This window comes from Asterias amurensis, chromosome 15, assembly GCF_032118995.1.
Source record: "Asterias amurensis chromosome 15, ASM3211899v1".
Classification (NCBI taxonomy): domain Eukaryota; kingdom Metazoa; phylum Echinodermata; class Asteroidea; order Forcipulatida; family Asteriidae; genus Asterias; species Asterias amurensis.
This window is the reverse complement of record NC_092662.1, coordinates 7,056,178-7,068,843: the sequence shown is the minus strand read 5'-3', so window position 1 is coordinate 7,068,843 and position 12,666 is coordinate 7,056,178. Positions and strand designations below refer to the sequence as shown.

The following is a 12,666-nucleotide window of genomic DNA, read 5'->3' as shown; positions in this document are numbered from 1 at the left end:
AGGCTTATCTCCAATGCGCAAGGAGTCTATAAATGAAAACAAGTTTTATAGTAACCTGTATCCCCAAAAGGATCCTGAGGCGCTTCATATAGGTTTCAAGTATTAAAGTCACCTGGAAATAGATTTTGTTTTCTATCAAACATTAGAGTATATGTTAATGAACAATAAAATAAATTGTTTGGAACGATTTATACGTTAAAAAAATAGACAAAGTTGTTTGGGGGTGACTCCGCCTACCTCTTTTGTGACGTCAATCGAGGCAGTCTTTGCCTCGATCGAAACGTGCAAGTACATGCAAGTCCTAGTCGTGAGTTTGTACGTTTCGAAAAAAGGTTTATTTCTTCCATTTTTCCTGCAATGTCGACCACGTGCATTGCTGCTGATGTATTGGTGCTTGAGGCAGCAAAACAACTAAAAATGGGGTCAGTTTGCAGAGTGGTCCGGTCCAACGTCTTTTCCAGCGCTGTGCAGCAAACACTTCGAGCCGCCGTGTTTCAAATATCGCGCCTCGATTGACGTCACGAACAGCGCGCGTATTTTTTTTCCTAGGACGAACGTGGGCAATTATCATAAAATGGGCGTGTTTTTGCCAGAAAAAAAACACTCTCGCGTATGCACGAACTTTAGTGATGACGGCAAGGGACCTTGCCACTGGTGGTGGTATGTGGAATGAAAATAGTTGTGGTAAATAAATGGGGACAACACAACCTGCCTTTCTTCTACCTCCATGCTTCTACTATCGCTTCACACAATGGTGTACAGGTTGTGATGAACCAGTGTACCTCCTATTTCTTCCTCCATGGTCTAACCATGTAGATATACCATCCATGGTTTATTTTTAAACTGGGCACATTTGGTAATTATTGTCGAAGACCAGTATTTCCACTTGATTTGGTAATTATTGTCGAAGACCAGTATTTTCACTTGATGTATCCCAACATGCATAAGATAACAAACCTGTGGAAAAAAAACATTATTTTTGTTGCATAATTTTGTGTGCTTCCAGATGCATAAGTGCTGTTTGTAATGCAGTGTACTAATAAATTTCATCAAAAAACATTTGGGACCACAACCGTTCATTATGTCCGTCAGTCTATTTTCATAATTGCCCTCCCTCCCCCTCCCAACCATATCCAAACGTATTTTATCGGGCAATCAAGACTTGGCAATGAAAGCAAGCGCGACGCATTTTTATGGACACAAGGTAGAGTTATACAAAATACCGTACGCATGGTACATGGTACTAAATATATACATGTACACTGTACATGTAACATGTGTACATGTATGCGTGTATGTGTACATGTTTAATATGCGTGAGTGTATTTCCACATTATTACGTCGAAGTACGCATGTGCATGGGAAAATGTATAGTTAACTACGCTCATTTAAGTAAATTGCCCACGTTCGTCCTAAGAAAAAAAATACGCGAACAGCGCCCTCTCGGGTCGGGCCTACTTTTAAATTTGTTAATTAAATGGAAACTAAATTTTTAGAACCTTAGTTAACTGTTTATTCATATTCTAATCATCAAAACACATATTTTAGTGACAAAAGCTTTATCTTGACAAAATACCACTTCCAGGTGACTTTAAGCAAGTTAAGAAAATACTGAGCAATTTATATACAAACGAACCAAGACAATTAATACATATTTAAAGGATTTGGGTACTTGTTGTAGCACAAAACACAACGACCACAGATTTACATAAAACTTGCACCGTTTATATAGAGGGCACTACACCGCGGCGACCACCTTTTTGTACAGCTCTCGTTCAATGTTTGTAAAATTCGTCATGTTTTACCGTATCCGTCCTAGTTTATCGTCTTAATTTTGTCATACTAGTCTACATGATGGCACCAGATGTGTGATGGTGTGGTTTTTCGTCGTTTTGATATATCTGTTGAGCAGTATTGGACACATTTGTGCTACACTATCTGACGGAAATATTGCAAGTGGGTGGCCATTACAAGAACGCATTGTATATGGACGCAACGAACTGTTAAATCTTCGCGGATCTTCGGCAAGCATTGTCTTGCCCAGCAAAGACATTCCCGAGAACTTACGAAAACGCAAACGGGGTAGGAAAGGTGGAATCCGAACCCGTCTTCGGCGTCGAAGATTCAACCCAGCACTGCCAACAATCATTACAGGTAATGCACGATCCCTTTGCAACAAAATTGATTAACTGCAAACACAAAATATAGATGGCTTCATCTTTAAACGTATGGATAGGTCCCCTGAATCAGGAAAGTTATCGGGCGGAGGTGTGTGTATTTACATTAATCAAAGATGGTGCAACAACATTTGTGTCAAACAAAGCCATTGTTCACCCGATGTTGAGTATATTACTGTGGGACTTATACCATTCTACCTTCCGAGACAGTTTCCCAAGATATTTGTCACCGTTGTATATATCCAGCCAAAAGCAGACAGTGCTACTGCATCTTCTATCCTTGCTCAACATGTTCAAGAACTGGAAAAGAAATCCCCAGATGCTGTCAAACTCATTATGGGTGACTTTAACAAATGTGATTTAAAGCATGTGATGCCTCACTACCACCAGTATGTCAATATTCTTACTAGGAGACATCGAACCCTTGACAAATGTTATGGGAACATACCCGATGCTTATAAACCGTACAGCAGAACACCGCTTGGAAAGTTGGATCATGACTAGTCTTGGTTCCAAGACCATTGGTGTTGCGCGGTCACACACAACCAACGTTCCGATCTATGCACGGCAAAAACTGTACACTCTTGTAATGAACGAACGCTAGCGGGCGCTCTGTTTCTCTGATTTAGATCTCACCAAGGTCTTGGAAATTTGCAACGACGGGTCTTAACTTTTTTATTGTTTTTCGGCAAATCTCCCCCGACTTTCCGGTGGAGCCATTCAGAGGCTGCGTTGCGGTTGGCTCATGAATATTAATCAGTGTTGTGCATGCAGTGTACAATGCATGCAGTAAGTGCGTTGCATGACTTTTGCTATACTCTGCATGTGTGTGTGGGTATACGTTTTTATCGGACTATAATGATATCCAGATCAGTAGGATTTGAAACTTTGCATGGTGGAAATACGATGAAGAAAGGTTTGCGGTAACACCACAAACCTTTCTATGTATAATATCCAAATCCAGATACTGCATTGCCATGATGCAGTTTGAAATGCGATCGTGACGTTATGCTCCCGACGTGCCAGGGCCCAATTTCATGAAGCCTGTATTGGCACAACAATTTGCTTAGCACAAAATAGTATTGCTTAGCACAAAATAGTATTGCTTAGCAGAAACTGGTTATACCAGCTAATTTTTAATTAAATTTGAAATGTTGTAGACTTGTGGCTTGTGCCCAACTAAATTTTTGGATAGTAAAGAAATTTTGTACAGTATTTTCTGCCAAACAGATAACTGGTGGGCCCTGTGTTATTCACAGTGAAAGTTTTTTAATCTTGGGGGACGGAAATCTTGAGGGATTCAAAAGCGTCCTTGTGAGAACGTATTTTGAAACGTAAGCGTAGCTGCAGATCTTGGAACGTAAGCGTAACTTGACATGAAAGCGTACCTTTTGATCTTGAAGGAACGTAGACCTAAGCGTATCTTGGAACGTAATTGTAGCTGCGTATCTTGGAACGTAAGCGTAACTTGACATGGGATTGAAAGCGCACCTTTTGATATTATAGCATAACTTCAAGGAACGTAAGCAGATCTTGGAATGTAAGCAGAGCTGAGTAGCTGCGTAGCTTGGAACGTTGACATATCTTTTGGAACGTAAGCATATATCTTGGAACGTAAGCGTAGCATCTTGGAACGTAAACGTAGCTGCGTATCTTGGAACATAAGCGTAGCTTGACTCGGGCTTGAAAACGTACCTTTTGATATTATAGTGTAACTTGAAGGACCGTAGACCTAAGCATATCTTGGAACAGATCCGTAGCCGAGTAACTTTGAACGTAACCATATAATATCTTTTGGGATGTAGTCGTAACCATATCTTTTGAAACAACTCATGAGAAATTGCGAATTTTGATTGCTTGTTGAGTGGCGACTACTGCTATTCAACTCACTTGGTTAATCGTGCGGCTAAGACTACGTACTATAAAAGTAGTTGTGATCAAATTCCTGCTTGGTATAACCACTTTTGTCGCTCATGACTAATCACAAAAACTTTTCACCAAAACACAACCAGACGTCAGTGACACAATCTTTCAATCATTTCAGCACGAGTTTTACTTTATTGTGCCTTCGGCAAACAATAACATGTCACGATGCATCTGGGGCAACGGGAGTATTCGCGACTTGTATCGAAGTCGCAGTTATTTGATATAGTCGGGTCATAAATTCCACTAGTTGCCCAATTTAACCAACCTCAAAAATAACTCTTCATTCACAGAATTAAAAAATAATACTTTGTTTGACAAAATTATGCTTTGAGGGAATTTTGTTTTATCATTATTTTTATTTCAACCTTTTATAAAAAAATCTCATCATTTTAAGCTACTCACACAATAACACTGTCAATATAACAAAATGCGGTATTCCTACGTTTTGACATCATCAAAATTACCTGAAAACTCATAACAAAAAAGAAATTAGGGGGCCTGAAACAAAATGGAGCATATTGGAACGTTGCGATCATAAGAAACAACGGATTCGACACGACCCGACTGACAAACCCACGATGACAAACATGTACTTTTATGTTTGGCTTCCAACCCCTCCCAAGCTCACGGCGAGACGTACCCGCAAGCTGGGAGTTCATAGCGCCCGGGATTACACCTCCAACCCCCACGAGACACGGCATGGACGATACGTGATATTCCCCAAGGCTTTACGTTCCGATTGCTCCACGCCGTGGGGCCATACAAGCGTCCGTTACACGGACTCTCTGAATGCTAATCTTACGTTCGATTTTTTGACCATTAATTACGATTTCAAATCGTCATGTATCCATAACCTGAATAGGTAGTCTATACTTGAAATTTCACTGTTTTCCTTTAATAGGCCTAATGACCACGGAATCACTTTGAGCAAAGCTTATAGAGCGCCGATCATATTGACCTTTGACTTGATCTAGTTTGAATGGTCATCTTCAATTCGTCACGTGATATGAATATTGCATACATTAAAAGTCATTTACATAATCTGGCCACGCCTTCAATTTACAAATGTCCAAGACATGGTGGAGATCTAAATCAGAGAAACAGAGCGCCCGCTAGCGTTCGTTCATTACAAGCGTGTACAGTTTTTGCCGTGCATAGAACGTTGGTTGTGTGTGACCGCGCAACACCAATGGTCTTTGAACCAAGACTAGATCATGACATGATCTTCTCCCAAAGTATAAACAAAAACTGAAGCAAAACAAACCTGCTATACAAAAAGATCAGGAGCTTTAATCAAGACAACACGGAAACTCTAAGCAGCTGTTTTGATTGTACAGACTGGGATGTTTTGTTTTCTTCCAAGTCAATTAATTGAAGACCTTTGACCTTTGCTTCTGGTCGAAACCGGAAGTTGAAGTTAAAATCATGATAATTTGGGCTCTGCAGCCTAAGTCAGTGAAGATATAACTTATTTTCAATGAATAAAATGTTCTTTAGCCCATGAGCATTTAAGAAAAATAATTCATGACGTCATAGCTACGTCATAACGAAACTGACACACTGGGTCTGAAAAAAAGTTATTTTCCTATTTTACTATTTGCTTGAAATTTAGTATATACATAGACCATAGTGTGTAGATGCATGTCACAGAAGATTTTTTGGAATGATGACGTCATCGATGACGTAATTACAGTAAGTTATGTATTATATTTGGACAAATCATATCTCAAAAACTATATGTGCTAGATGCAAAATGTTTGCGCTGTATGAAAGCCCTTGGGGTACTCTACAAATGACCCCATTTGACCTTTGCTTCCGGTCGAAATTTGAAGTTGAAGTTTCATGAATTTCAATCAAATCTACATGACTGTTGCGAGCGGCATGCCCCGACATGTCACGGTTCATCAAATGTTTTGTTGTGACAACACTCAACAAAGCCCTTGAGGTACTGTACAAAACATAAAATAGGCATGACCCAATTTTGTCCTTTGCTTCCAGTCGAAACCGGAAGTTAAAGTTTACACATTCAAAAATCTATAGCTCATTAAGGAATTGTGGTAGATTCATAAGTATGATATCATGTGAAAGCCCTTGACCGATTCGATGCTGTTTCATTGGGTGTGACCTCATTTGACCTTTCATCTATTTCAAACCGGAGGTAGTGTTTAATATTTTAAAAAATCTTACATAAAACCCAGTAATTCTAAACTTCAACCTTTGTACAGCAGAGCATGAATATAGTAACAATTTGTAAACAATTCTTCAATTACATCTTCTCAATGAAACTTCTCTCGCAATTTTGAACAAAACTAACGGTTGTATGAACTTGAAACTTACCATGAACATAAACCTTAGTGTGCAGACGAAACCAAAACTTTTTTTGGAATGATGACATCATCGATGACGTCATTACGTTAAATAAACGGTAAATAATTGAAAAATTCATATCTTGAGAACCACAAACGCTACGTACAAGATTCTTTCACTACATGAAACCTCTTGTAATGTTCTACAAATGTTGTACACAACGTGACCTCATTTGACCATTCACCCGAACACCCTGAGTTTGTACACAAACTCTCAATTTCTAGTTTTGTTTTTCTTATTCTTCTCGCTGTCGATTGTCCGCATAAAAAAGCATAGATGCGAAGCTTGCATTAAGTTGAAATTTTGCACACAGGTAGACAATAACCAGTAGATGATGGAAAAGTTGTTACGTCACGATGACGTCATCAGTTGACGAGATACACAAATTCAAAGTTTATTATTTCAAAAAATCAATACATCATCGGAAAGGGCATTAAAAACTCCGTAAACGCCTCACAGACATAACCCCTTTTTGATCTTGTCTTCTGGTTCAAAATCGAGGTTGAAAATTTCAAAATTCATGTATAAAGAACTACAAAATTCCCCCATTGATTGCGCGTAAAGATTTTACAATTACATGTACATGTACTTTGTCACCACGTGTAAGCATGCGGTGCATTGCGGTCACCACGTGTAAGAATGCGGTGCATTGAGGATCATAGTCACGCTCTGCACCACGTGTTGATCGTTTTAAGGCCGGTTTATAGTCGGTCGTGCGACGGTCGCGCGATGGAAATCGTCGGACGCTGAGGATCGCTGGACGCTGGCAATTTTTGCACAGTTTATAGTCGTCGCGCGATGGGATGCAGTTTGTACAGTATACACATACCCAATTAATTATGTTAAAAAGAAAACCATCTTTCTCAAATTGTTATCAGCGTTATGAACAACCAAAAACGAAGAATTTTGGTTTATTTGATATTAATTTTCCTTTAGACTGGACTCACTCGGGGATAAACAAAAACACATCATTTTCACTTTGATTTCCATGTTTTTACATTCAACCAATTTAATAAAATTAAAAAAAACTGAAAAAACACGTTGCAGCCACGTCCTTTAAAAAAATCATTAAGTTAATGTCACTTAACCAGATCAGATATCAAATTATTAAGTCTGCGAGCATACAAAGAGTTGTTTTCGAAGTTGTATCAATGAATTTTGAAATTAAGTGTTTACTTAATATTCTGGAAACAGCATAGTATTATTTGAAAAACATGTTTGGGTTTCTTTTCTCTGAAAGGGAACATCGATGGGAAGCGTTATATATTGTAGAGCAACAATTCCGTTAGTTTTTCTCAACCATTGCTGTTCTGAAGTGTACCAAACATATGACAGGCATTAAGTCGTTCGGTTTTACAAATACAATTCCCACACTTCGAAACAGCGGTGCAGTCAGCAGGGAGGAGGGGAGTGGCTACCCAAAACAAATAAAATACCCCCCCCCCCTCCTTAAAAAAAAAGGGAAAATGAACACGCAGCCACAAAATGCCATAAGCACCCCCCTCCGCACAGCATACTCCTTCCCGACTAACAAAGCAACCCCTGCCCACATGTTAAAACTACTAACCCCTAGCCCTCCCCATGAAAAGTCATAGCCATACCACTGCTTCCGAATCACTTTGTGTCAATATTGGTATGAAAAAGATACAAGCCACACAAATCAATAAAGTGTCCAGAATTTAACTAGTTTGAACTTTGTGAACTCAACAAGAGAAAAGAAACAGACTACTGTTTTTTGACTTGTTCATTTATTTATTTCAAATCAACTTATAATGAAATTAAATGTACAATTTACTTATTAAACATAGCGAGCAAGAGAGTGATCAGTATGTACAGAAGAGGACAACGAACATTAAGCTATAATTTTGCATAATTAATGCAGCGGCAAATTTATAAATTTTTACCGATTATATTTTAAATAATGGTTTTTTTTTAGAAAAGCAAGTGCACAAATCATCAGGAATGACTTGAGTAGCTGTAGAATGTTTGTAGTAAATACAATGCAAAGGAATTTAAATTGATGGGCTATCGTTGTTAAAGTAAAGTTTTAAAGTTAAGGATTTCATCGCAGCTTTCTTCAACATTATTATCATTGATGTATCAGATGTCTGTGTCAAAGGATGTCCTTCTTGTGTCCATTTGTTTTTATCACAGATGCTGCAAGTGTGGCTGGCAAACTGGAGGTTTTGTGTAGAAAGTATGCCCACTGTTCTAATACAGGGAGACAAAAAAACAAACAAAAACATTGTAACAAAATCCTTCAATTGTTAACATAATACTCTTTTTCAATTTGACCTAAGATTGGGACTTTAACAAAATACAAACTTCACCTGCAAACTTGCAAAAAAACAAATTCATTATGTTACATAGCCCTATCTTCATGAAGAGTTTTCCAACAGTTTGTTTACATGGTTAATACAACCAGGGCTCGATTTGGGGGGAAAAATATCACAAGACTTTTACTGGACCAGAGAATTTGACAAGACTGGGATCGATATGAGGAGAACACTTTCTACACACTACATTGAAACTGCTGTTGGAACAAGCACTAAAAGAAGATATATTGGCACTCAATAGATATTTGTACTAAAATGCAATGAGGTGTTACTATTCAAATTAAAAAACACAATACCACTGGACTTGTACGGTCGTACGTTTATTGGCCCAACGCTATAACCACTGGACTTGGCCTGTGGTCCAGTGTTGATTTCGAGCCCTGAAAACCGACACAATCAATTATTGTATGATTTGGAATTGTTTTATGCATATTCTACTAATTGTGTGTCCCTGGATGTAACCATCATACCTGTTTCTAGATGATGCTGATCAGTTGGCAACTCAATACTTGTTGGTTTTCCCTGAACCTCTGATGGCCTGCTCCTTTTCACAAAGGGATGTGTACATCAATCTCCCATAGCATTTGCCACTTTATGCTGTTCAAAATACAAAAGTTAACAATTGAACATGTAAAATTTAGCTTTATATTAATTTGAAAAATACAAGTATCCATAATATATACCTAACAATCTGCAAACGAACTAGAATCGGTAAACATGAGATCCAAGTCATATTCAGTATAAAATTTATAAAAACAGCCCACTGTTTTTTGTTCCACTGTTGGGGACCTTTTAACTTTTTAAAAACACTAGTTGTTCCTCACTAAACTGAGAAAACAAAAATAATAATAATAATGTGCAATTTCACTCCAAAAAGGGCTCTAGTCTTGGTATGGGCAACAAGAAGAAAACAGTTCAAGAGTCAGACGAAAGTTATTCGGGGGAGTTGCACTCAGGAATTAAATTAGTAAAATTACTTCAGACAATCAAACTGGGTACTACCCTAAGTAGACCAATGGACCAAAAAATCAGTATATCAAATTTATGTAGCATTTTTATTAATATTTACCTGTTTACCAAAATACTACTACTACTAAGCAGTAAAGTACCAAGAGTTGTTTTGACTTGGGTTGGAACGGAACAATTTTTTTTATGTAACATAACATTTTGCAGCATATGTATTTGTCTTCGTCTGCTTACACTTCTACAGGAAATAAAATGGTGCATCGATTGTAAAGATAACAACTTGCCGTTAGCCTCTCTATCCTTTACGACTCTTAGTATTTGAGAGGGTCACATATATATATATATATAAAAAATCATTTAAAAATGTACCCAGTCAGTTTCCCTTGTGGTTTATTATTTGATATCTGATATAAAAAGTCGCATCCCCTTAAGGTGATCCCCTGTCTGCCGCTTCCCAGGTTGTATCGTTACCCGGGTGTGATCCCTGGCTACACGGCAGTTTGCGGTTTAATGGCTTCTGACAGGCACCCCCGAACAAAGATATTGACAAAATTGGGAGACCACCAACATAGGGCTAGATAGCTCAGTTGGTAGAGCGCCGGCACGTTAAACCGGAGGTCGTTGGTTCAAATCCCGCTCTAGTCAATTTTTCTTTGTTCAATCCTAAAAAATCATTTAAAAATGTACCCAGTCAGTTTCCCTTGTGGTTTATTATTTGATATCTGATATAAAAAGTCGCATCCCCTTAAGGTGATCCCCTGTCTGCCGCTTCCCAGGTTGTATCGTTACCCGGGTGTGATCCCTGGCTACACGGCAGTTTGCGGTTTAATGGCTTCTGACAGGCACCCCCGAACAAAGATATTGACAAAATTGGGAGACCACCAACATAGGGCTAGATAGCTCAGTTGGTAGAGCGCCGGCACGTTAAACCGGAGGTCGTTGGTTCAAATCCCGCTCTAGTCAATTTTTCTTTGTTCAATCCTAAAAAATCATTTAAAAATGTACCCAGTCAGTTTCCCTTGTGGTTTATTATTTGATATATATATATATATATATATATAAATGTTTCAAAATACCGTCCGACCGTCTGTGTGTTCAATTGTAAATTTGGATTACATGACTGTTTCTCCTATGTTAAAAAACAAGCTACTCGTGTTTATTATCAAAAAACTAAGTTGTACTGCTGTTGCTAAGTTAAAGTAATGTCAAGTGATGAGTCGTGAGATCAGTCAAATCAACTCGACTCAAGAAAGTTTAATTAAGCTAAGAAGGGTAAAGCAAGAACATGCAGCATAAACCAAAGCTATCGTATGACATACAGTAACACCCAGTTTTGTTCGATGAAAAACAATGTATTACAATACATTTTAATAGTAGTAGTGGGGGTACTGTGTGTTTGTATCAAGGTATTTTGTTTTTAGTGTGATCTGTATTCTTTGTGTATACGGCTACGCATACATTAAAAAACTGCCCCACTCGGTAGACGTTTTTTCGTTAATTTTACTGTTTAAAATACTCACACATTGACTGCAATGTTACTGTAATGATTGCCCATGCAGTTTCCTTCCTGTCGACATGTTCGTAACTTTTACCAGCTCCAAAAATCGAACGTAAACAAGAAAAAACTAACTTTTTAGGACACCGCTCAGCGAACAAAGTTACGGTCGTCCATTTTGTTTTATTTGTAAGCGGCCTCTTGATAAATTTGCATATTCATCGTTTCTCGGTAATCCAACGATTCTATTGGTTCACGGTTGAAAAGTGAGGTCAGCGATCGTGTCAAAGTTCAATTAGTTGAACTCTGTAGCGACGTCGCCAGCGCCTTTCAGCGACGCATCGCTGAGCATCGCTGAGGTCTCGACGATGACTATAAACTGTGTTTTTTAGGATCGCGCGTCAAGATTTCCATCGCGCGACCGTCGCGCGACCGACTATAAACCGGCCTTTAGTCTGCGTTCTCGTCCGGTCACTGAAGTTAAGCAAAATCGGGCCCAGTCAGTATTTGGATGGGAGACCACTTGGCGATCAAAATTTGTACTATTTATTTTTGTATTAATTTTTTTTTCCTCCTATAAATAGCTTCGCTTTAGTCTGTTTTCAAGGCGTTTTCAACAAAGATTTCCCTCCCGGTTAGTTAGTCTCTTCTCCAGTCGTCATTATGCATAAGCTCCTATATCCTCAACCACACAAGCTATTTTGACAATCACATCATATGAAAGGGCTTAACGTACGTAGTCTGTTTTCAAGGTGTTTTCAACAAACATTTCCCTTTCGGTTAGTTAGTCTAATCTCCAGTCGTCATTGTGCATAAGTTCCTATGTCCTCAACCACAAAAGCTATTTTGACAATCTATACATCATACGAAAGGGCTTTACGTCATAGTCTGTTTTCAAGGCGTTTTCAACAAAGATTTCCCTCCCGGTTAGTTAGTCTCTTCTCCAGTCGTCATTATGCATAAGCTCCTATATCCTCAACCACACAAGCTATTTTGACAATCACATCATATGAAAGGGCTTAACGTACGTAGTCTGTTTTCAAGGTGTTTTCAACAAACATTTCCCTTTCGGTTAGTTAGTCTAATCTCCAGTCGTCATTGTGCATAAGTTCCTATGTCCTCAACCACAAAAGCTATTTTGACAATCTATACATCATACGAAAGGGCTTTACGTCATAGTCTGTTTTCAAGGCGTTTTCAACAAACATTTCCCTACTGGTTAGTTAGTCTCTTCTCCAGTCGCCATTATTCATCAGTTTACGTTTTCTCAAACACAAAAGCTATTTTGACAATATATACATCATATGAAAGGGCCTCACGTATTCCACAAAAATGGGTATGTTGGTGACCTTCTCTTGACTTTTTGACCTTTTTAAACTAGAAGAGCCTGTAAAATGCT

General features: G+C 38.4%; 1 long non-coding RNA gene across 2 annotated transcripts; it reads right to left on the bottom strand.

Annotated features, from left to right (window-relative positions):
* Window positions 1-7,547: 7,547 nt before the first annotated feature.
* On the bottom strand, window positions 7,548-11,477 carry LOC139948188 (uncharacterized). Of its 2 annotated transcripts, none has more exons than XR_011787418.1 (3): window positions 11,293-11,477; window positions 9,277-9,403; window positions 7,548-8,681 (listed from the first exon to the last, which is right to left on the bottom strand). It is a non-coding gene; the product is annotated as an uncharacterized lncRNA (long non-coding RNA). The 2 variants fall into 2 exon arrangements; XR_011787419.1 differs by having other exon boundaries at window positions 8,658-8,676.
* Window positions 11,478-12,666: the final 1,189 nt, after the last annotated feature.